The sequence below is a fragment of the Pan paniscus genome, chromosome 9, assembly GCF_029289425.2.
Source record: "Pan paniscus chromosome 9, NHGRI_mPanPan1-v2.0_pri, whole genome shotgun sequence".
Classification (NCBI taxonomy): Eukaryota; Metazoa; Chordata; class Mammalia; order Primates; family Hominidae; genus Pan; species Pan paniscus.
In genome coordinates this window covers 58,729,930-58,752,259 of record NC_073258.2, presented here as the reverse complement: position 1 = coordinate 58,752,259, position 22,330 = coordinate 58,729,930, and the positions used below count along the sequence as shown (strand labels likewise).

General features: G+C 45.1%; 1 pseudogene; it reads left to right on the top strand.

The window, feature by feature from the left end:
• Positions 1 to 18,683: 18,683 nt before the first annotated feature.
• Positions 18,684 to 21,754, top strand: LOC100967844 (small ribosomal subunit protein eS4, X isoform-like; annotated as a pseudogene).
• The last annotated feature ends 576 nt before the right edge of the window (positions 21,755 to 22,330 follow it).

Below are 22,330 nucleotides of genomic sequence, written 5' to 3'. Positions count from 1 at the left end.
TTCTCATCACCTATGAAGTAGGTGCTATATTAATCCCATCTTAAACAAGTTAAAATGAGGCTGAGAGAAATTAATTGATCTACCTAATATCACAAAGCCAGTAAGTGACAGAGCCAGGATGTGGACCAGGTCTGTTTGACCCAACAGTCCTTTATTAACCCTTACAAATTATTGACACACACCAGGGGCTAACCTGAAGCAGACAGCAAAGGGAATATTCTGGGTACAGCTGCAAGAGTACGATGCTTTGTGGGCCAAAGTTCCAGGGTGAAAAAGCCCCAGTGGAGAGGTTTTCCCAGCTTGTGGGTCTACCTCCTTCAGCCATCTACAATAGATCTCTGGCCAAAGCCATTCCTGCACTCTGGACATTTAAATGATGTCTGCTTTGTGAAGTCTCCCCTGCCTGCTGAAGCTGCAGCTGAAACTGACTTAATCAGGATGTTTGCGGAATTTCTCCCTAGTGTGGGTGTTGAGATATTCAATCAGTGTAAGGTTGTGAATTCAGTTCTCTTCCCACTGGGAGCAGGTCTAGGATTTCTCTGTAACAAGGACCTTTCCTTCTGGTGACCGAGGAGAGTTGAACCCACAGAAGCCCTCTTCCCTCATGTTGTAGGTGCACATGGCTTCTCTCCCCTGTGAATTTCCTGATGTTGAACGAGGTTCAAGTTCTCACTAAAGCTCTTCCTGTACTCAGAGCATTTTTATCAGGTTTTTCTCCTAGTTGAGTCCTCTAATACTGAAGGTACAAGTTGCTGTAGCTGAACTCTCTCACATTATAGAGTGTGAAAAACTAAACACCTTTAGTTTTCCTTCTTAAGAGAAATTTTTCGGCTGGGCATGGTGGCTCATGCCTGTAATCCAGCACTTTGGGAGGCTGAGGTGGGCAGATCACTTGAGGTCAGGAGTTCGAGGTCAACCTGGCCAACATAGCAAAACCCCATCTCTACTAAAAATACAAAAATTAGCCAGGCATGCTTGTGCATGACTGTAGTACCAGCTACTTGGGAGGCTGAGGTGGGGGGATTGCTTGAACCCAGGAGGTGGAGGCTGCAGTGGGCCGAGATTGCGCCACCGCACTCCAGCCTGCGCAGCAGAGTGAGACTGTCTCAAAAAAAAAAAAAAGAAAAGAAAAGAAAAGAAAAAAAGAAAAATTATCCAAAACTTGGAAACAGGGCAAAAGAATTCTGAGAAATCAGCGTCACTCCGTTCTTGGGACACAGAAAATGGTTGGAGGGACTATTTTCTCAACTCTCCCACAGATAGTACACAACTAGCACCACTCTAGTTTCAGAGGAGAGAAGTTGATCAACAAAGAATGCGCTGGGCAAATTAGGGCTCAGTCCTTTCTTTGGAATCTTGGTTGAGAAATGCTATTCTAGAGGAACAGAATTTTCTCCTTCTTATTTTTCTAGATTAGGGCTCAGAGTCTGTAATGTCAGATGTTGACCTGTCAAAAATGGATAAGATGCAAAGGGTTTTTGTCTGGTAGAGATGTGAATGAGATGATAATGATAACCCCAAAGGTAATGGTCTTGATGCAGGGCAGGTGAGCCCCAAAGTGGGGCTTAGCTGGTAAGGGTTCTTAGCTTTGCCCAGGAAAGAATTCAAGGGCAAGCCGGAGGTAGAAGAAAACAGTTTTATTGAAGAGGCAGTGTTACAGCTCAGTGACTGCTCCTGCAAAGGAGGGGTACTCTGTAGGCAGAGAGTAGCAGTAGCTCAGGGCAGTTTTGCAGTCATATTTACACCCACTTTCCATTACATGCAGATTAAAAAGCAGTTTAGAGCCGGGCGCGGTGGTTCCTGCCTGTAATCCCAGCACTTTGGGAGGCTAAATTGGGTGAATCACCTGAGATCAGGAGTTTGAGACCAGCCTGGCCAACACAGTGAAGCCCCCTCTCTACTAAAAATACAAAAAATTAGCTGGGCGTGCTGGCAGGCTTCTGTAATCCCAGCTATTCAGGAGGCTGAGACAGTAGAATCGCTTGAACCTGGAAGGTGGAGGTTGCAGTGAGCCGAGATTGCACCGTTGCATTCCAGTCTGGGCAACAAGAGCTAATCTCTGTCTCAAAAAACAAAACAAAACAACAACAACAACAAAACAAACAAGAAGCAGTTTATGCAGAAATTTCTAGGGAAGGGAAAAGAACTTTTGGATCATCAGGTCATTGCCATGGAAAGGGGCAGTGACTCCCAGGTGTTTCCATGGCAATGGTAAACTGACATGGCGGACTAGCTGGCAAATCTTATGGAAAACTGCTTCTGCCCTGGCCCTGTTTTAGCTAGTCCTCAATCTGGTTGGTATCTGAGCCCCAGCTCGGGAGTTGAGTCCTACCTCCTATTTCAGTCTTGTTGGCCTGCAGGGCAGTAGCCAGTTTTGTAGGTAACTTAGCTGTGTTATTCCAGCACACACACACACACACACACACACACACACACACACACACACACACACACACACACACACCGGTTCTCAAATCATTCTTTGAACCAACTTTGTCATCCTGACAGTTATCTTGTGAAGGTTCTCACTGTGTATTTGTGTGAGAATGACAGTTCTGCCATTTTGAGAATTCTGTTGTGGCACACCCTTTATGTGGGGCTGTTGATGCTTTGTAAGTAAGAACTGACCACAGGCTGAACTTTGTCCCTTATTTCCTACAAACACAGTAGTCCTCTCCAGAGAAGGGCACAGGTTTGGCAGCCATGAGTGAGGGAGCTGTGGGGGTTCCTGCTCCCACTGTATCCCCAACTTCTTCACCGATTCCCTTTCTCACCAGCCCTGACTCATTCACATGGGCTGTTTCCTGCCCAACTCTCCAGGGACTGGACCTTCCCAGGAACCTCACTAGAGAGTCCTCATGCACAGTACCCTTCCACTAACGACCCTCTTCTCTTCCTCTTCCCTTCAGTCTTTAACTGGTATGAGGAGGTGGATGGGGATCAGAGATGAAGACAGGGATGAGATCCAAATAAGTGTTGAGACACAAAATCCCCAAACCTCAGGCTCACACCCTATTTGCAGACCCTGGCAGGCCGAGGAATACAAAGCTTTTTCGAGTAGAATAGAAACATTTGATGAGTCCTCATAGATGTTCTAAATTGGTCCATTCAATCATTTTTCTAAGGATCTTTAAAATTATTCTTTTCCTGGGTGCAGTGGCTCATGCCTGTAATCCCAGCACTTTGGGAGGCTGAGACAGGGTGATTGTTTGAGCCCAGGAGTTTGAGAGCAGCCTGGACAACATGGTAAAACCCCGTTTCCACAAAAAATAAAAAAATTAGCCAGGCTTGGTGGCTCATGCCTGCAGTCCCAGCTACTCAAGAGGCTGAGGTGGGAGGATTGCTTGAGCCTAGGAGTTCGAGGCTGAAGTGAGCCGTGATCACACCACTGCACTCCAGCCTGGGCGACAGAACGAGACCCTGTCTTAAAAAAAATTAAATGATTCTTTCAAAGTTATTGCTACAATGTCATATATGTGCTTTGTAAAACTTTTCTGGCCAGGCGTGGTGGCTCACGCCTGTAATCCCAGCACTTTGGGAGACCCAGGTGGATAGATCACCTGAGGTCAGGAGTTCAAGAGCAGCCTGGCCAACATGGTGAAACCCCGTGTCTACCAAAAATACAAAAATTAGATGGACATGGTGGCACACGCCTGTAATCCCAACTACTCGGGAGGCTGAGGCAAGAGAATCGCTTGAACCCAGGAGGTGGAGTTTGCAGTGAGCCGAGATCGTGCCATTGCACTCCAACCTGGGCAACAAGAGCAAAACTCTGTCTAACAAAACAAAACAAAACTTTTCTAACAATTCAGACACTTATAAAATTACAAGTTACCACAGACAAAACTGCTGTTAATAATTCTGAGTGTATGCTTTTAGATTTGCCTATTTATAAAATCATATCTACTTCATCTCTCCCCACACACATAATTATTACTCCTCCATAATTTCTTTTCTTTTTTTTGAGACGGGAGTCTTGCTCTGTCTCCCAGGCTGGAGTGCAGTGGCACTATCTCGGCTCACTGCAAGCTCTGTCTCCAGGGTTCACGCCATTCTCCTGCCTCAGCTTCCCGAGTAGCTGGGACTTCAGGCACCCGTCACCACTCCCGGCTAATTTCTTTTGTGTTTTTAGTAGAGAGGGGGTTTCACCGTGTTAGCCAGGATGGGTCTCGATCTCCTGACCTCGTGATCCCCCCGCCTCGGCCTCCCAAAGTGCTGGGATTACAGGCATGAGCCACTGTGCCCGGCCTAATTTCTTTTCATAATAAAGTAGCATGGGCATTGTTCCATGTCATTGCAGGCAGCTCTATCTCATTCTTTCTTACAGCCGCACGGTATTCCATTGTATGGGTGTATTACAAACTATTTCTTTGATCTCACCCTGAGAGAGACATTTGGATTGATTCCCAAACCAATCCCCTTAACTACATGCTGGTTCCAGAAGTTTCCCTCTCACTTACTATCTTTTCCACTTCTTGCACAGCAGCATACCTGCTTTCTCTGCTACCTTTCTATTTCTAACCTTTGTTTCCAATTCTCCGTTGCCAGCTCTGTAGATGGAAGCGCTAGGTTTGGACTATTGACTCAGCTGTGAATTTGGCTCCATTCAGATTGTGGCCCCTTGCTTTGACCGCTGTTTCTGCTTCCATGCACCTCTCCTGAGGGTAAAAATGCCTGCTCCACTTCCAGAAAAGCCAAAATTCACCTTGCACTCCTCAATGCCTGATGAGGAACAGGGAGCCACCCTCCTTGTTCTGCCCAACTTGAACATGAAGCCCCCATGGTCACTTCTCCAGTTACAGACTTTTCTTTTCTTTTCTTTTTTTTGGAAACAGAGTCTTGCTCTGTTGCCCAGGCTGGAGTGCAGTGGCATGATCTCGGCTCACTGCAAGCTCCACCTCCCAGGTTCATGCCATTCTCCTGCCTCAGCCTCACAAGTAGCTGGGACTACAGGTGTCTGCCACCACGTGCAGCTAATTTTTTTTTTTTTTTTTTGTATATTTAGTAGAGACGGGGTTTCACGTGTTAGCAGAGACAGAAACCCTGTCTCTACTAAAAATACAAAATTAGCCAGGTGTGGTGGTGCATGCCTGTAATCCCAGCTACTTGAGAGGCTGAGGCGGGAGAATTACTTGAACCAGGGAGGTAGAGGTTGAGCCTGGGCAACAAGAGCGAAACTCCGTCTCAAAAACAACAACAACAACAACAACAAAAAATTGTGACGGCACCATGTTTAAGTTCTGATATTCAGTAGACCAAGTCCTCACATTTTATTCTTCTTCAAGAAGATCTCTGCTATTCTTGATCCCTGAATTTCCATATATACTTAGAATCAGCTTACCAGGCTCCACAAAATAAAAGGGAAAAATATGTTGGGATTTTGACTGGTATTACCTTACATTTATAGATCATTTTGGGAGTGAATTGACATCTTTATAACAGTAAGTCTTCTAATCCATGAACATGTTATAGCTTTCCAACTATTTGGCTCTTCCTTAATGTTTCTCTGCTGGGATTACAGGTGGGAGCAACCACGCCTGGCCTGTTTCTCAATATAGTTGTTGATATGTTTAGGCTTTGTGTCCCCACCCAAATCTCATCTTGAATTGTAATCCTCATAATCCCCATGTGTCAAAGGAGAGACCAGGTGGAAGCAATTGAATCATGGGGGCGGTTTCCCACATGCTGTTCTCTTGATAGTGAGTGAGTTCTCACGAGATCTGATGGTTTTATAAGGGGCTCTTCCCTCTTTGCTCAGCACTTCTTCCTGCCACCTTGTGAAGAGGGTTTCTTGCTTCCCCTTCACCTTCTGCCATGATTGTAAGTCTCCTGAGGCCTCCCCAGCCATGCACAACTGTGAGTCAACTAAACCTCTTTCCTTTCGAAATTACCCAGTCTTGAGCAGTTCTTTATAGCAGTGTGAAAACAGACTAATACAGTTATATAATTTGCTCTGAAGATGTATTCCACCTATTTCTGTTTATTTCCAGGATCTTGATTTTTTTTTTCTGCTATTGAACACAGTGCATATTTTAGTTCAATCTATGTCATTAAAAAATCATTTTTGTGGCAGGGCATGGTGGCTCATGACTGTAATCCCAGCACTTTGGGAGGCTGAGGCAGGCAGATCACGAGGTCAGGAGTTTGAGACTAGCCTGGCCAACATGGTGAAACCCCGTTTCTACTAAAAATACAAAAATTAGCCAGGGATGGTGGTGTGTGCCTGTAATCCCAGCTACTCAGGAGGCTGAGGAAGGAGAATTGCTTGAACCTGGGAGGCAGAGGTTGCAGTGAGCTGAGATCACGCCACTGCACTCCAGCCTGGGCAACAGAGCAAGACTCCATCTCGAAAAAAGAAGCAATAATTTCTGGGCCTCATTTTCTCTCTCCTTTATGTAACAAGGCCTAGTTTTATCACTGGCCTAAAAGTCTCAGATTTTGTATTTACTTTTCAGTTCCAGGTTCCTTGAACTTGATTGGGTTTAGGTCTTTAATCTTGGGTCCTAATTTGAGCCCTTTATCTCCACCTCAGGTCACTATAGGAGGTGGTAGAAGTTGAAATAGCCTCTCACCCAGAGGGATTAGAGGAGCTTGATCTTTCCCTACATCCAGCCCATCATCAGACCTTTTGGTAGTATCTTCAAAATGTATCCTGAATCCACTCAGTTCTCTCCATCATTGAGGCCACGAACCCAATCTAGCCATAACCATCTCTCACCTGGGCCACTGAATAGCCTCCTGCCTGGTTTCCATGCTTCCACTCTGTCCTTTCCAGATATGCTTCAATCCACAGACAGAATTATAATAACTAATATAATATAATACATGATAACCAATATAAATTGGTTTTCCATGGGAGACCATTTTTTTTTTTTTTTGAGACAGGGTCTCGCTCAATTGCCCAGGCTGGAGTGCGGTGGAACAATCTCAGCTCACTGCAACTTCTGCCTCCTGGGTTCAAGAGATTCTCATGCCTCAGCCTCCCAAGTAGCTGGGATTACAGGTGCCCACCACCATGCCAGGATAATTTTTTATTTTTTATTTTTATTTTTTAGTAGAGATGGGGTTGGCCAGGCTGGTCTCGCACTCCCGACTTCAGGTGATCCACTCACCTCAGCCTCCCAAACTGCTGGGATTACAGGCGAGCTACCGCACCCAGCCAGGAGACCATTCTTATAAGAAGTCACTTATGAGCCTTTCTCTTCACTCTTGTAATAAAATCTAAACTTTTGACCCTGGCCTACAAGACTAGGTCCAAGCTGACCTCTGCCTCCCTGTCCAACCTCTGCCTGTATTACTCAACTCCTCTTATTACATCTAGTGCCTGGCCTTCTGAAAGTTTCTAGAATATCTGTATTAGTCCATTCTCACATTGCTATAAAGAACTACCTGAGACTGGGTAATTTATAAAGAAAAGAGGTTTAACTGACTCACAGTTCCACAGGCTGTACAGGAGGCATTGACTGGGGAGGCCTCAAAAAACTTACAGTCATGGCAGAAGGGCAAAGGGGAGGCAATTGTGTCTTCACATTGCAGCAGGAGAGAGAGCAAGTGAAGGGGGAAGTACTACACACTTTTAAACCATCAGATCTCATAAGAACTCACTCACTATCATGAGAACAGCAAGGGGGAAATCTGCCTCCGTGATCCAATCACCTCACCAGGTCCTTCCCCCAACACTGGGGATTATATTCAACAGGAGATTTGGGTGGAGACACAGAGTCAAAGCATATCATTCTGCCCCGACCCCTCCCAAATCTCATGTCCTTCTCATAGTTCAAAATACAATCATGTCTTCCCAGTGGTTCCCCAAAGTCTTAACTCATTCTGGCATTAACTCAAATGTCCAAGTCCTCTGCAGGGGTTGAGAGAATTCAAATAAAAAACAAAACAAAACAAAAAAGTCTCAGTCCAAAGTCTCATCTGAGACAAGGCAAGTCCCTTCCACCTATGAGCCTGTAAAATCAAAAACAAGTTAGTTACTTCCAAGGTACAATGGGGGTACAGGCATTGTGTAAATGCTTCCATTCCAAATGAGAGAAATTGGCCAAAACAAAGAGGCTACAGGCCCCATGCACATCCAAAATCCAGCAGGCAGTTATTAAATCTTAAAGCTCCAAAATAATCTCCTTTGACTCCATGTCTCACATCCAGGGAATGCTGGTGCAAGGGGTGGGCTCCCAAGGCCTTGGGCAGCTCCTCCCCTCTGGCCCTGCAGGGTACAGCCCCTGTGGCTGCTTTCACAGGCTGACGTTGAGCGCCTGTGGCTTTTCTAGGTGCACAGTGCAAGCTGTTGGGTGGTCTACCATTCTGGAGTCTGGAGGACAGTGGCCCTCTTCTCACAGCTCCACTAGGCAGTGCCCTAGTGGGGACTCTGTGTAAGGGCTCCAACTCCACATTTCCTCTCCACACTGCCCTAGTAGAGGGTCTCCAGGAGGGCTGTGCCCTTACAGCAGACTTCTCCCTGGACACCAGGCATTTCCATACATCCTCTGAAATCTAAGTGGAGGTTCCCAAACTGCAACTCTTGCCTTCTGCGCATCCACAGGCCCAGCACAACATGGAAGCTGCCAAGGCTTGGGGCTTGCACCCTCTGAAGCAGTGGCCTGAGCTAAAGCCCTTCATGGCAGAAGGGCAAAGGGGAGGCAAGCCTGTTTTCACATGGTGGCAAGAGAGAAAGCTAGACAAGGGGGAAGTGCCACACACTTTTAAACTATCAGATCTTGTGAGGACTTACTCACTATCATGAGACCAGCAAAGGGGAAATCTGCCCCCATGATCCAATTACCTCCCACCAGGTCCCTCCCTCAACATAGAGTATTACAGTTCAACACGAGATTTGGGTGGGGACACAGAGCCAAACCACATCAATACCTTTGCTGTTCTCTGTGCCAGGACTGCTCTTTCAGCAACTTTCTACATAGTTGCTTCATCCTTCAGGTTGGGATTTTTTTTTTTTTTTTTTTTTTTGAGACAGGGTCTCCTCTGTCCCCCAGGTTGGAGTGCAGTGGCACCACCTAGGCTTACTGCAGCCTCCGCTTCCCAGGCTCAAGCAATCCTCCCGCCTCAGCCCCCTGAGTAGCTGGGACTACAGGTGTGTACCCTCATGCCTGGCTAATTTTTTAAATTTTTTGTAGAGACAGGGTTTCACCATGTTGCCCAGGCTGCTCTCAAACTTCTGGGCTCAAGCAATACACCTGCCTCAGCCTCTCGAAGTGTTGGGATTACAGGCATGAGCCACTGTGCCAGTGGGGACTCTGTGTGGGGGCTCCAACCCCACATTTCCCGTCCACAGGTTGAGATCTTTAAAAGTTTATCTGCAGGGAAACCTTTCTGACAACTCTCCTTATTCTCTACCATCGTGTCTCTTTGGTTTTCCAAATCACATTTACCACAAGAGGGACAATCATTTCATTGCTCTTTGTTTGCTAGATTATTGTCTTCTTTACCAGACTGTGAACCACAGAAGAGCAGGGACCCTGTCTGTCTTATTCACCATTGTATCTTTGGCACATGGTACTGTGCTTACCATGTAGAAAGTATACACACACACACACACACACACACACACATATATATATTAGACAGGGTCTCGCTCTGTCACCCAGGCTGGAGTGCAATGGTGCAATCTCAGATCACTGCAGCCTCAACCTCCCAGGCTCAAATGAGCCTCCCACCTCAGCCTTCTGAGTAGCTGGGACTACAGGCACACACCACCACACCTGGCTAATATTTGTATTTTTTCTAGAGACAAGGTTTCGCCATGTTGCCCAGGCTGGTCTCAAACTCCTGAGCTCAAGTGATCCACCCGCCTTGGCCTCCCGAAGTGCTGGAATTACAGGCATGAGTCACTGCGCCCGCTCTATAAGATATTTCATGAATGTCTGTTAAATGAATGTATACACCTTGCCTAAGCCAGAAGACAGAAGTTGGAGCACAGGGATCCCTGACAAAGGCCACAAGAAATCTTCCGAGAGGCTCAAGTGATTGTGCATAATGATTAGTAATGATGACATGTATGTCTGGGAGAGGGGAATGGGTGAATTAATTGAGAATCAACCCAGCACAAAAAAGTTCTTCACCTAGTTAGAGGCCACTTGAGAGGCCCATCTGTTGGCCCCCTAACAATTCCATCTTTCTGATATGTCTCCCTCCTTCATCTGAATAAGTGAAAGGAAGAAGAATACCAAAAAACAGGAAGAGGGGGGTGTTAAAAGAAGCAGACTGTTTGCACACTGGTGCCACCTGCTAATTTCTGCTGTGGCTGGGGGCTACTGTGGGGCACTCATGGGGATGTCCATTGTGGTTCAGGGTCAGAATTCTTGCCTGCCTTGTGGGAGGCTCAGATTCCATTTCTGGTCTGTGCAACTTCCTTTCAGCCCACCACCTGGCACACAGCAGAAACTCAATAGATATTTGTTGAATGATTGAATAAGCAAGGTCCTTTGATATTGGCTATCAAGGACACAGATTAAATGGTCCAACTGTGCCTTCTAGCAGTTATTATCGCCTATACACTACCCATTTCTACAGCCTCTTCTAGCAGCTGCTGCCAGGAGACTGGTGGTGCTTGTTACCTCCTCTAGGTAACTGATTAGAAAGAGAGAGAAGAGACACAAAGATGTTGCATGGAGATGGGGATGGAGTGGGGAGAGCAGGATCTCCCCCAAATTCCAGAGAAACAGCTGCGCCAGGAGAATATTAACACTTCAGTTTGAAGGCATGTTTTGGACTCCACGGCCCCCACCCCAGTGTACTTCAGTCATCTGATCATTATGACTTCTTGTCTTGGGTTATTTTCATTTTCCACACCAGTTTATCAAATAGATACAGAAAATGTAAACACATGAGTTGCCTACATTTACGTGCAACAACAAAATGATCTTCTGGCAAAAATTGCTTTAAAAACCACCATAACACACAGAACCAGACCGATGCTTTCTCTCCAGCCCCTAGTTGTATTCTGTCATTGCTTAACTTCATCCCAGGTTTACTTGCTCGGTTTAGTGTTCATTTAGGATTCCAACCTGGCTGGGTCTTTTCATGTAGTCAGAAGCTTCGTAGGGCCTTTCTGGGTTCCGCTTCAGGCCACAGAACAGCTTAGACTAGTGGCAAAGCTCTTAACTCACAGGACTCTTTCTGTGTCCGCATTTTCACAGGGGACACTTTCATCTGCCACTGCCATTCTAATTTGCCATCCAGATAGCTGACCTGGAAAGCTGACCCGGAAAGCGTACCCATTGGTGGATTCCAGCTCTCCCGCTAGGCCTCTGGACTTTCTCTTCAGCCTCTTCTCCGTTAGGTTAAAATAGAAGAGTAGACAGAACAAAAAGCCCGGGGGGATGGGGAAGTCAGGGGCCCTGCTTTCTATCTCAGGGATGTGTCCTCTGATCAGGACGTGGTTACCTGGGTGACAGGAGTCAGTCTTCAGGCCTTTGAAGAAGCCCCCTAGTTTGAATGCTAATTTACGCTTCTTCAAAGCTCCCTCATTTTTTTTCTTTTTCTTTTTTTTTTTTTGAGACGGAGTCTCGCTCTGTCGCCCAGGCTGGAGTGCAGTGGCATGATCTCGGCTCACTGCAACCTCCGCTTCCCGGTTTCACGCCATTCTCCTGCCTCAGCCTCCCGAGTAGATGGGACTACAGGCGCCCGCCATCACGCCTGGCTAATTTTTTGTATTTTTAGTAGAGATGGGGTTTCACCGTGTTAGCCAGGATGGTCTCGATCTCCTGACCTCGTGAGCCGCTCACCTCGGCCTCCCAAAGTGCTGGGATTACAAGCGTGAGCCACTGCGCTCAGCCTCTTTTTTTTTTTTTTTTTTTTTTTTAACAAGGTGAGTCAGCTTGGATTTAAAGGGACTTTGTCCTTTGTTGGCCTTTGAATGGTTTCAAAGCATGATCTGATGGAAGCAAAACCCAATTCTGAAGTAGTTTTCTCCAAGAATCTTCTGGGAAGCCGACTGCCTAGGCCTAGGTCTTGGCAAGGGCAGGCTGTGGGGTAACTTGGGAGCTTCCCATATCACTGTGGAGTTGGTCCCTGGCTGCTAGGGAGGGATCATCTCCTTCCCAGGAATGTGCTGGGGGGAGCTGCAAAGTGTCCTGAAGGGTCTGGACAGCCTAGGAATTTCTGTCCCACCTCCACAGGGTGTTATATCCCTAGACCTCAGTCTCTTCTCCTCTGTAAAATGAAGGGCTTTCATTTTTGCCATATTATTACCACCCCATGTACTATTATTTGGTTTCATGTTGTCTAATGGACTCATTTTTGTTTACTTGAATACACATAAAAAGGAAATGACGTCTCCTCTATAAATGGAGAAATGGCAGCACTCTCCGTAAATAGAATGGATCAGGGCCAACCAGGCACAGGACCTTGAGTCTGTTGGCTTTTCGGGGACCAATGGAAATGTTATAATTGTAATTTCTTTTCAAATTAGGAGGAAAAAAATAAATATAATAGCAATACATAAATAATAAGGCCTGGTGTGGTGGCTCACACCTGTAATCCCAGCACTTTGGGAGGCCAAGGGCATGGATCACTTGAGGTCAGGAGTTTGAGATCAGCCTGGCCAACATGGTGAAACCCTGTCTCTATTAAAAATACAAAAATTAGCCAGACATTGTGGTGGGCACCTGTAATCTCAGCTACTCGGGAGGCTGAGGCATGAGAATTGCTTGGACCTGGGAGGTGAAGGTCGCAGTGAGCCGAGATCATGCTGCTGCACTCCAGCCTGGGCAACAGAGTGAGACTTTGTCTCAAAACAAAACAAAACAAAACAACAAAAAAACGCCGGGCATGGTGGCTCACGCCTGTAATCCTAGCACTTTGGGAGGCTGAGGCGGGTGGATCACTTGAAGTCAGGAGTTCAAAACCAGCCTGGCCAACATGGTGAAGCCCCGTCTCTACTAAAAATACAAAAAATTAGCCGGGCGTGATGGTGGACGCCTGTAATCTCAGCTACTCGGGAGGCTGAGGCAGGAGAATCGCTTGAACCCAGGAGGCGGAGGTTGCAGTGACCTGAGATCGCACCACTGCACTCCAGCCTGGGTGACAGAGCGAGACTCTGTCTAAAATAGTAATGATAATAATAATAATGAATCTAGCCAGGATTATATTCTTATTTATACCAATGCAATCATAAGGTATAATTTAAAAAAAGTTTTTTGGCTGGGCACGGTGGTTTATGCCTGTAATCCCAGCACTTTGGGAGGCCGAGGCGGGCGGGTCACCTGAGGTCAGGAGTTTGAGACCAGCCTGGCCAATATGGTGAAACCTCGTCTCTACTAAAAATACAAAAATTAGCTGAGGGTGGTGATGCACGCCTGTAATCTCAGCTACTCAGGATAGTTGGCTGAGGCAGGAGAATCGCTTGGACCCAGGAGACGGAGGTTGCAGCAAGCTGAGATCACACCACTGCACTCCAGACTGGGCAACAGAGTGAGACTCCATCTCAAAAAAAATTTTTTCTTTTTAGGCAGGGTCTCACTCTGTTGCTCAGGCTGGAGTGCAGTAGCACAATCACAGCTTACTGCAGCCTCGACCTCCTGGGCTCAAGCAATCCTCTTGCCTCAGCCTCCTGAATAGCTGAGACTACAGGCACATGCCACCACACACGGTTAGTTTTTAAATTTTTTTTTTTGAGATAGGGTCTCACTATGGAGAAAGAGATACACCAAGGCGAAAGTGCTTAGGGCCCATGAAAGTCCAAATGCAGCCCTGGAATGAATGCACCTGTAAAATAAACGCAGCGAAAACAGAATGGTGTTACTAAATCCTAGCTGATTCTGCCTGCTGACATCTCTGTAGTAAAGCTTCCTCCTTCCATGTTAAAAATGGAGTTAGCATGTCTTAAGTATTAAAGAATGAAGAGCATTAAACTGACACTTAGTCCTTGAGAAATCAAAGAGGATCAAAAGAAACTGAAAAAGAAAAAATGTTCTCAATCTTTGATTTCGTTGTTATTTAATACCACCTAAAATTGCTTGACACCCCTTTGGTGGATCCATCCCGTACTTGGGAGACACAGGATTTGATGATGTTGACATAATAATAGACAATTATGTCTATTATATAATTGTGGTCCAGGTTTGATGTGAGTGTTTACTATATGCCAGGCCCTGGGTTGAAAAATTTAATATGCAAATCTCATTTTATCCTCACAGTGACACTGGAAACAAGGTACCATTATCTCTACTTAACAAATAAACTACAGCTTAAAGAGGTTAAGTAACTTGCCCGAAGTCACTTAGAGAATGTCAGACCTTTAGGGCCAGGCACGATGGCTCACACCTGTAATCCCAGCACTTTGGGAGGCCAAGGCAGGTGGATCACCTGAGGTTAGGAGTTTGAGACCAGCCTGGACAACATGATGAAACCCCATCTCTACTAAAAATAAAAAAATTAGCCTGCCGTGGTGGTGGGTGCCTGTAATCCCTGTTACCTGGGAGGCTGAGGCAGGAGAACTGCTTGAACCTGGGAGGTGGAGGTTGCAGTGAGCTGAGATTGCCCACTGCACTGCAGCCTGGGCAACAAGAGCAAAACTCTGTCCCCCACCAAAAAAGAAAGAAAATGTCAGAACCTTAAATCCAACTTTGGTTGACCTTAAATCCCATGTTTTTACTCACTAGGTTATAATTCCTATTTTTAGTTTCCTCTTTTCAATTAGTTTTCTTTTCAATTACTTCTTTGAAAAAAAGAATACAAAAATTGTACTTGTTTATAGTTTTGAATGGATACTTATTCTATTGAAAATTTCTATTCAAATTTTTGCCTGGCGGGGTGGCTTACACCTGTAATCCCAGCACTTTGGGAGGCCAAGGCAGGCAGATCATTTGAGCTCAGGAGTTTGAGATCAGCCTGGCCAACGTGGTAAAACCCTGTCTCTACTAAAAATACAAAAATTAGCTGGGCGTAGTGGCATGAGCCTCTAATCCCAGCTACTCAGGAGGCTGAGGTGGGACAATTGCTTGAATCACTTGAATCTGGGAGGCAGAAGTTGCGGTGAGCTGAGATGGCACCACTGCCTTCCAGCCTGGGTGACAGATCGAGACTCCTTCTCAAAAAAAAAAAAAAAAAAAAAAAGAAAAGAAAAAAAAATTTCTATTTAAATTTGTAGTATGAAAAATTTACAGTAGAAAGTAAGTCTCCTTTCTACTCCATCCCTAGACACCTCTTCAAACTGATAAATCACTCTTATCCATTTCTCAAGCATCCTTCCAAGTTAGACTATAATTGTTCAAAGATAAGTTTCAGAAAAAGGTAAAATAATGACTCTCATATAGATACAATATGGACACGCGTTAAAGATTTCATTCTACTCTTTTATCAATGAGAGAACCAGACAAATGTTAGAATCAAAGAGATGTTAGAATCAAAAGAGATTCTGAAAACAGACAGATTTATAGATCAAGAGTATTGAAATGAATACATAAATAAAGGCAAACTGGTTCTTCCATGGAGTGAGGGGAAGGAAGTCAATGAAGCCTCTGTAATAACTCAAAGACAGTGAAAGGCAGACAAAGTGAAAGGATATGTTGTATGTAGACAAAACTGTTTTCCTCCCAAATCGATAACCACTCTATCAGATGTTTAGGTATCTTTCCAGGTTAGTCTCTAACATGCAAACATAAATGTATATATGGTAGGGTTTTTGTTGTTGTTGTTGTTGCTTGTTTTTTGTTTTTTTGAGATGGAGTCTCGCTCTGTCGCCAGGCTGGAGTGCAGTGGGGCAATCTCGGCTCACTGCAACCTCTATCTCCTGGGTCCCGGTTCAAGCAGTTCTCCTGCCTCAGCCTCCTGAGTAGCTGGGATTACAGGCACGTGCCACCACACCCAGCTAATTTTTGTATTTTTAGTAGAGATGGGTTTCACCATGTTGGCCAGGCTGGTCTTGAACTCCTGAACTCATGATCTGCCCACCTCGGCCTCCCAAAGTGCTGGGATTACAAGCGTGAGCCACTGCGCCCAGCCTTGTTCTGTTTTTTGAGACAAGGTCCTGCTCTGTCACCCAGGCTGGAGTATGGTGACACGATTACGGCAGACTGCAGCCTCAACCTCCCAGGATCAAGTGATCCTCTCACCTCAGCCTCTCAAATAGCTGGGACTATAAGCACGTGCCACTGTACCTGGCTAAATTTTAAATTTTTTTTAGAGCTAGGGTCTCACTGTGTTGCCTAGGCTGGTCTGGAACTCTTGGCCTCAAGCAATCCTCCCGCCTTGACCTCTCAAAGTGCTGGGATTATAGGTATGAGCCATTGTGCCCAGCCTATGCTGTTGTCTTTAAACACACAGGTATGGTGCCATGCCATCTACAGTGTCTGAAAAGCCTTTTTCCCCCATTTATTAATATATTTCTTGACTTTGTTAGAAAGTCTCTAAGATCCTCTCCAACTCTGTAAATGAGCCTCCTCCAACCCAGACAGGGCTGTCAAAAAAGATGTTTATAGCCAGGCACAGTGGCCCACACTTGTAGTCCCAGTTACCCTGGAGGCTAAGGCAGGAGGATTGCTTGAGGCCAAGAGTTCAAGGCTGTAGGGTGCTTTGGTTATGCCTGTGTGCCTGTGAATAGCTGCTGCACTCCAGCCTGGGCAACACAGTGAGACCCCACCTCAAAAAAAAGTTTGTCTCATTCAAGGGTGGTAGATGACAATAATTCTCCGCCATGAAGTACCTGAGAGAGACTTGAGCAGCAACCAGGCACTGCCACACCTTCTAGGACAGGTGCACAACTATGCCTGCAAAGGCCACAGATGTTGTGGAGCATAAGAAACCCTGACCCTAACGAAAGGAAAGAATCAGAGGTAGGAGGTTAACAAGTGAAAAGAGACTCCAGAACACCTGTTACCTTACAAGGCCAAATGACTAAAAAAAGCAGGTGATGCTGGCCAGGCTAGGAAAAATAGGAGGTGATGAAGACTGTGGCATACAGGGGTATGCATTCCTGGTGTAGAGGGGCAGCCCTGCTGAGCTCCAGCCAAGCTCTGCCCTGAGGGAATGTTAGCCTTGTATTGCCAAGAGCCTCATGTTTTTTTTTTGTTTGTTTGTTTGTATGTTTTTGACACAGGATTTTGATCTGTTCTCCAGGCTGGTGTGCAGTGGCACAATCGTGGCTTACTGCAACCTGCAACTCCTGGGCTCAAGCAATCCTCCCACCTCAGCCTCCCAAGTAGCTAGAAATATAGGCATGTGCCTCCATGCCTGGCTAATTTTTTAATTAATTTTGTAGAGACAGGGTCTCCCTATATTACCCAGGCTGGTCTCGAACTCCTAGCCTCAAGCCATCTTCCTGGCTTGGCCTCCCAAAGCACTGGGAATATAGATTGGCATGAACCACCACACCTGGACTTAATTTTGCAAGAGAAGCCAGAAATAAATATTTTACTTTCTTTTAAAAAATGTTTTTCTTTTTAGGATAGCAAAGAAATAAACATTTTAATGCAAAAATCTTTTGGGTTAAAAAAGAGAGAATCTTTATTATTTAATTGAAATGTTATCTTTTTTTTTTTTTTTTTTGAGACAGAGTCTCAGTCTCTCGCTCAGCATGATCTCTGCTCACTGCAACCTCTGCCTCCCAGGCTCAAGCGACTCTCCTGCCTCAGCCTCCCGAGTAGTTGGAATTACAGTCACGCACCACTACCACCCGGCTAATTTTTGTATTTTTAGTAGAGACGGGGTTTCACCATGTTGGTCAGTCTGGTCTCGAACATCTGACCTTAAATAATCCATCCGCCTTGGCCTCTCAAAGTGCTGGGATTACAGGCGTGAGCCACCGTGCCTGACTGAAATGTTATTCATTTTTAAAGAGGTAGTTCATTCACATCATTCCAAAAATGAAAGGAAATAGGATATAAAGTAAAAAATCCCCTATATCTTCTCCAACTGATCAGCACGTTACCCTCTCCAGGGACCATCACTGTCCCTAGTATCTTGTATTCTTCCAGAAATGTTCTAAGCATATGAGGCAAATGTTATTTTTCCTTTATTCACACAGATTATCACATACTTTTCACAGGATAATATATTTTGTCTTTTCCCCTTAAAATTTATCTTAAAAGCCTTCTCTATCAATACGTAAACAGATTCCTCATTCTTGCTTACAGCTGCCTGATATTTATTTATTTTATTTAAAAAAATAGAAAAAATAAAAATAAAATAAATAGACACAGGGTCTCACTATGTTGCTCAAGCTGGCCTTGAACTCCTGGGCTCAAGGGATCCTCTTGCCTCGGACTCCCAAAGTGCTGGAATTACAGGCTTGAGCCACCGCTGGCATGCCTGATATTTCTTTGTATGAACGTACCATCATTATTTAGCCAGACCCTTTTTGTTAGACGTAGAGATTGCTTCCAAAGTTTTGCCATAATAAACAAGCCTATATTTATAGTATTTCACACATTGATAATATATCTATTGGATAAAATGCCTAGAGGCAAAACTGATAGGTCAAAGGAATTCATTTTATGATTTTGATAGATACAATTTACTCATGATAGAGATTGTACACATTTACATTTCTTTCTTTCTTTTGTTTTTTTTGAGACGGAGTCTGGCTCTGTCACCCAGGCTGGAGTGCAATGGCGCAATCTCATTTACATTTCTGTCAGTAATATATGAGAGTGACTGTTTTCCCACACTCTCCCAAAGACATGCATTATCAAACTTAAAAAAAAATTCTTTTTCTTCTTTCCGTGCCTAATGCAGCCATGGCTCATGGTCCCAAGAAGCATCTGAACCACGACAGCAACTCCAAAACATTGGATGCTGCATAAATTGACCAGTGTGTTTGCTCCTTGTCTATCCACCAGTGTCCACAAGTTGAGAGAGTGTCTCCCCATCATCATTTAAGAACAGACTTAAGTATGCCCTGACAGGAGATGAAGTTAAGATTTGCATGCAGCCGTTCATTAAGATCGATGGCAAGGTCAGAACTGATATAACCTACCCTGCTGGATTCATGGATGTCATCAGCATTGGCAAGACAGGAGGGAATTTCTGTCTGATCTATGACACCAAGGGTTGCTTTGCTGTACATCACATTACACCTGAGGAGGCCAAGTACAAGTGGTGCAAAGTGAGAAAAATCTTTGTGGACACCAAAGGAATCCCTCATCTGGGGACTCATGATGCTCGCACCATCTGCTACCCTGATCCCCTCATCAAGGTGAATGATACCATTCAGATTGATTTGGAGACTGGCAAGATTACTGATTTCATCAAGTTCAACACTGGTAACCTGTGTATGGTGACTGGAGGTGCTAACCTGTGTATGAAGAGTTGGTGTGATCACCAACAGAGAGAGGCACCCTGGATCTTTTGACGTGGTTCATGTGAAAGATGCCAGTGGCAACAGCTTTGCCACTCGACCTTTCAACATTTTTGTTATTGGCAAGGGCAACAAACCATGGATTTCTCTTCCCTGCGGAAAGGGTATCCGCCTCACCACTGCTGAAGAGAGAGACAAGAGACTGGTGGCCAAACAGAGCAGTGGGTGAAATGGTCCCTGGGTGACATGTTAGATCTTTGTATGTAATTAAAAATAATGTGGCATGATGAATTAACATTTTTTTGTCAATCTGGTGAAAAATGGTACTTTGGTGTGTTTTTCATGTGTATTTCTCCTATTATGAGCATAGTTGATCTTTTCACACATTTAGGAACAATTAATATGTTCTTTTCATTGAATTATCTTTTACATGCTTTGTTTTCTATTTTTTTTTTTTTTTGAGATGGAGTCTTGCTCTGTTGTCCAGGCTGGAGTGCAGTGGTGTGATCTCAGCTCAGTGCAACCTCTACCCCCTGGGTTCAAGCAATTCTCCTGCCTCAGCCTCCCAAGTAGCTGGGATTACAGGCATGTGCTACCACACCCAGCTAATTTTTGTATTTTTAGTAGAGATGGGGTTTCGCCATGTTGGCCAGGCTGGTCTTGAACTCCTGACCTCAGGTGATCTGCCCACCTCGGCCTCCCAAAGTGCTGGGATTACAGGCGTGAGCCACCACCCGCAGCCCTTCTTTTTTTTTTTTTTTTTTTTTTTGAGACAGAGTCTTGCTCTGTCAACAGGCTGGAGTGCAGTGGTGTGATTTCGGCTCACTGCAACCTCTGCCTTCTGGTTTCAAGCAATTCCCCTGCCTCAGCCTCCTGAGTAGGTGGGACTACAGGCATGTGCCACCACACCCAGCTAATTTTTGTATTTTTAGTAGAGATGGGGTTTCACCATATTGGCCAAGCTGGTTTCAAACTCCTGACCTCAGATGATCCACCCACCTTGGCCTCCCAAGAGATGTTGATATTTTTATTCATTTGTAGGTGCTCTTTATATATTACGGAGATTAATCCTTTGCTTGGAATAAGTTTCCTAGTTTGGTACTTCAGTTGCTTTTTTTTTTTTTTTTAAAGAGATGTGGTTTCACTTTGTCACTGAGGCTAGAGTGAGGTAGCATGATCATGGCTCACTGCAGTCTCAACCTCCCAGGCTCAAGCGATCCTCCCATGTTAGCCTCTAGAATAGCTAGGACTACAGGTATGCACCACTGCTCATGGCTAATTTTTTTTTTTTTTTTTTTGAGATGCAGTCTCACTCTGTTGCCCAGGCTGGAGTGCAGAGGCATGATCTCGGCTCGCTGCAACCTCTGCCTCCTGGGTTCAAGCGAGTTTCGTGCCTCAGCCTCTTGAGTAGCTGGGATTACAGGTGTTTGCCAGCATGCCCGGCTAATTTTTGTATTTTCAGTAGAGACGGGGTTTCACCGTGTTGCCCAGGCTGGTCTCGAATTCCTGACCTTAAGTGATCCACCCACCTCGGCCTCCCAAAGTGCTGGGATTACAGGCATGAGCTGCTGCACCTGGCCAAATTTTTAAAAGAAATTTTTGTAGAGCTAGGATTACAAGCATGAGCCGCTATGCCTGACCAGTTCCCTCATTTTTAAAAATGTTGCATTTATGGGGTTAAGGATATGCTACTCTAATATGACCAGAATATGTCATCCCAAAATACGCTTCTATCACTGGAAACTCTCATGAAGAGAAAAAGCAGGGACTCAAATCTGCATAACAAATCTTACCCTTGTTTATGTTGTTTTTCCTGGCCACCTCACTTTTCTTCTTTGCTTCAGCAGGCAAAGGTATTTAGGGCACCTCTTGGAGATTTACTCATTTCCCTCAGTATCTCCCATGTATTCATAAGGTGTATATGTTAATAAACTTGTTTTTCTCTTAATCTGTCTTTTGTTACAGGGGTCTGCCCCAAATAAGAACGATCATGGGTAGTGAAAAAGGTACTTCTGTTCCCCTATGACATCATATTTTAAAACATGTATAAGCCACATAGAGCCTGCAAAATCAAACTTGTTTCTGAGCCACCAGTTTGCCACCTGTACTTGCTAATCGCAGGAAAATGGATGGGAAAACCAAGGTAGGGAGGCTATAAATTGCATGGGCCAGAGTCATGCAGCTGTGACCATGGAACTCACCATATCCTGGTTCAGGACAAGGGGATGCTTCCTGAATACCAGCTGTTCCTGATGGCAATCCAGCAGTGAGGTGGAACCCCGCTGCTCCCACCAAATGGCCCAATTTGGAAAAATTCATGGACGAGACTGAGGCTGAGCCTGTTGGGAAGAACCTGTAGAGCAGTAAGTAGACCAGGACTAAGCTCCCCTGAGTTCTAATCCACGACCTGGGGCAAGGCATTTCCCCTATCTGGGCACATGTTTTCTTATCCCACCCGGTGGGATGTGGTGGGGAGTGGTTATATAACACTACAGTTGACCCTTGAACATGGGCTCGAACTGTGCAGGTTCACTTACAGGTAGATTTCCTTCTGCCTCTGCCACTCCTGAGACTGCAAGACCAACCCTTCCTTTTCCACCTCCTCCTGAACCTTCTCAGCATGAAGACAACAAACATGGAAAACATGATGATCCACTTCCACTTAATGAATAGTAAATGTATTTCATCTTCCCTGTGATTTCCTTAATAACATTTTCTTTTCTCCAGCTTACTTTAAGAATACAGTATATAATCTCTATAACATACAAAATATATGTCAATCAACTTTCTGTTCTCAGTAAGGCTTCTGTTCAACAGTAGGCTATTAGTAGTTAAGTTCTGGGGGAGTGAAAAGTTATCTGTGGATTTTCAACTGAGCACGGGGGTCAATGCCCCTAACCCCTGCATTGTTCAAGCATCAACTGTAGATGATCTCAAAGCTCCCTTCCAGTTCTGAGATTAAGGGGGGCTAATTTGAATGTCCTGGGACAGCCACATTTTAGAACACTTCTATCATTGGATATTTTCTGCTTAAGGAAAACAACTTATATGTGCACATCTCACTTTGCAGGA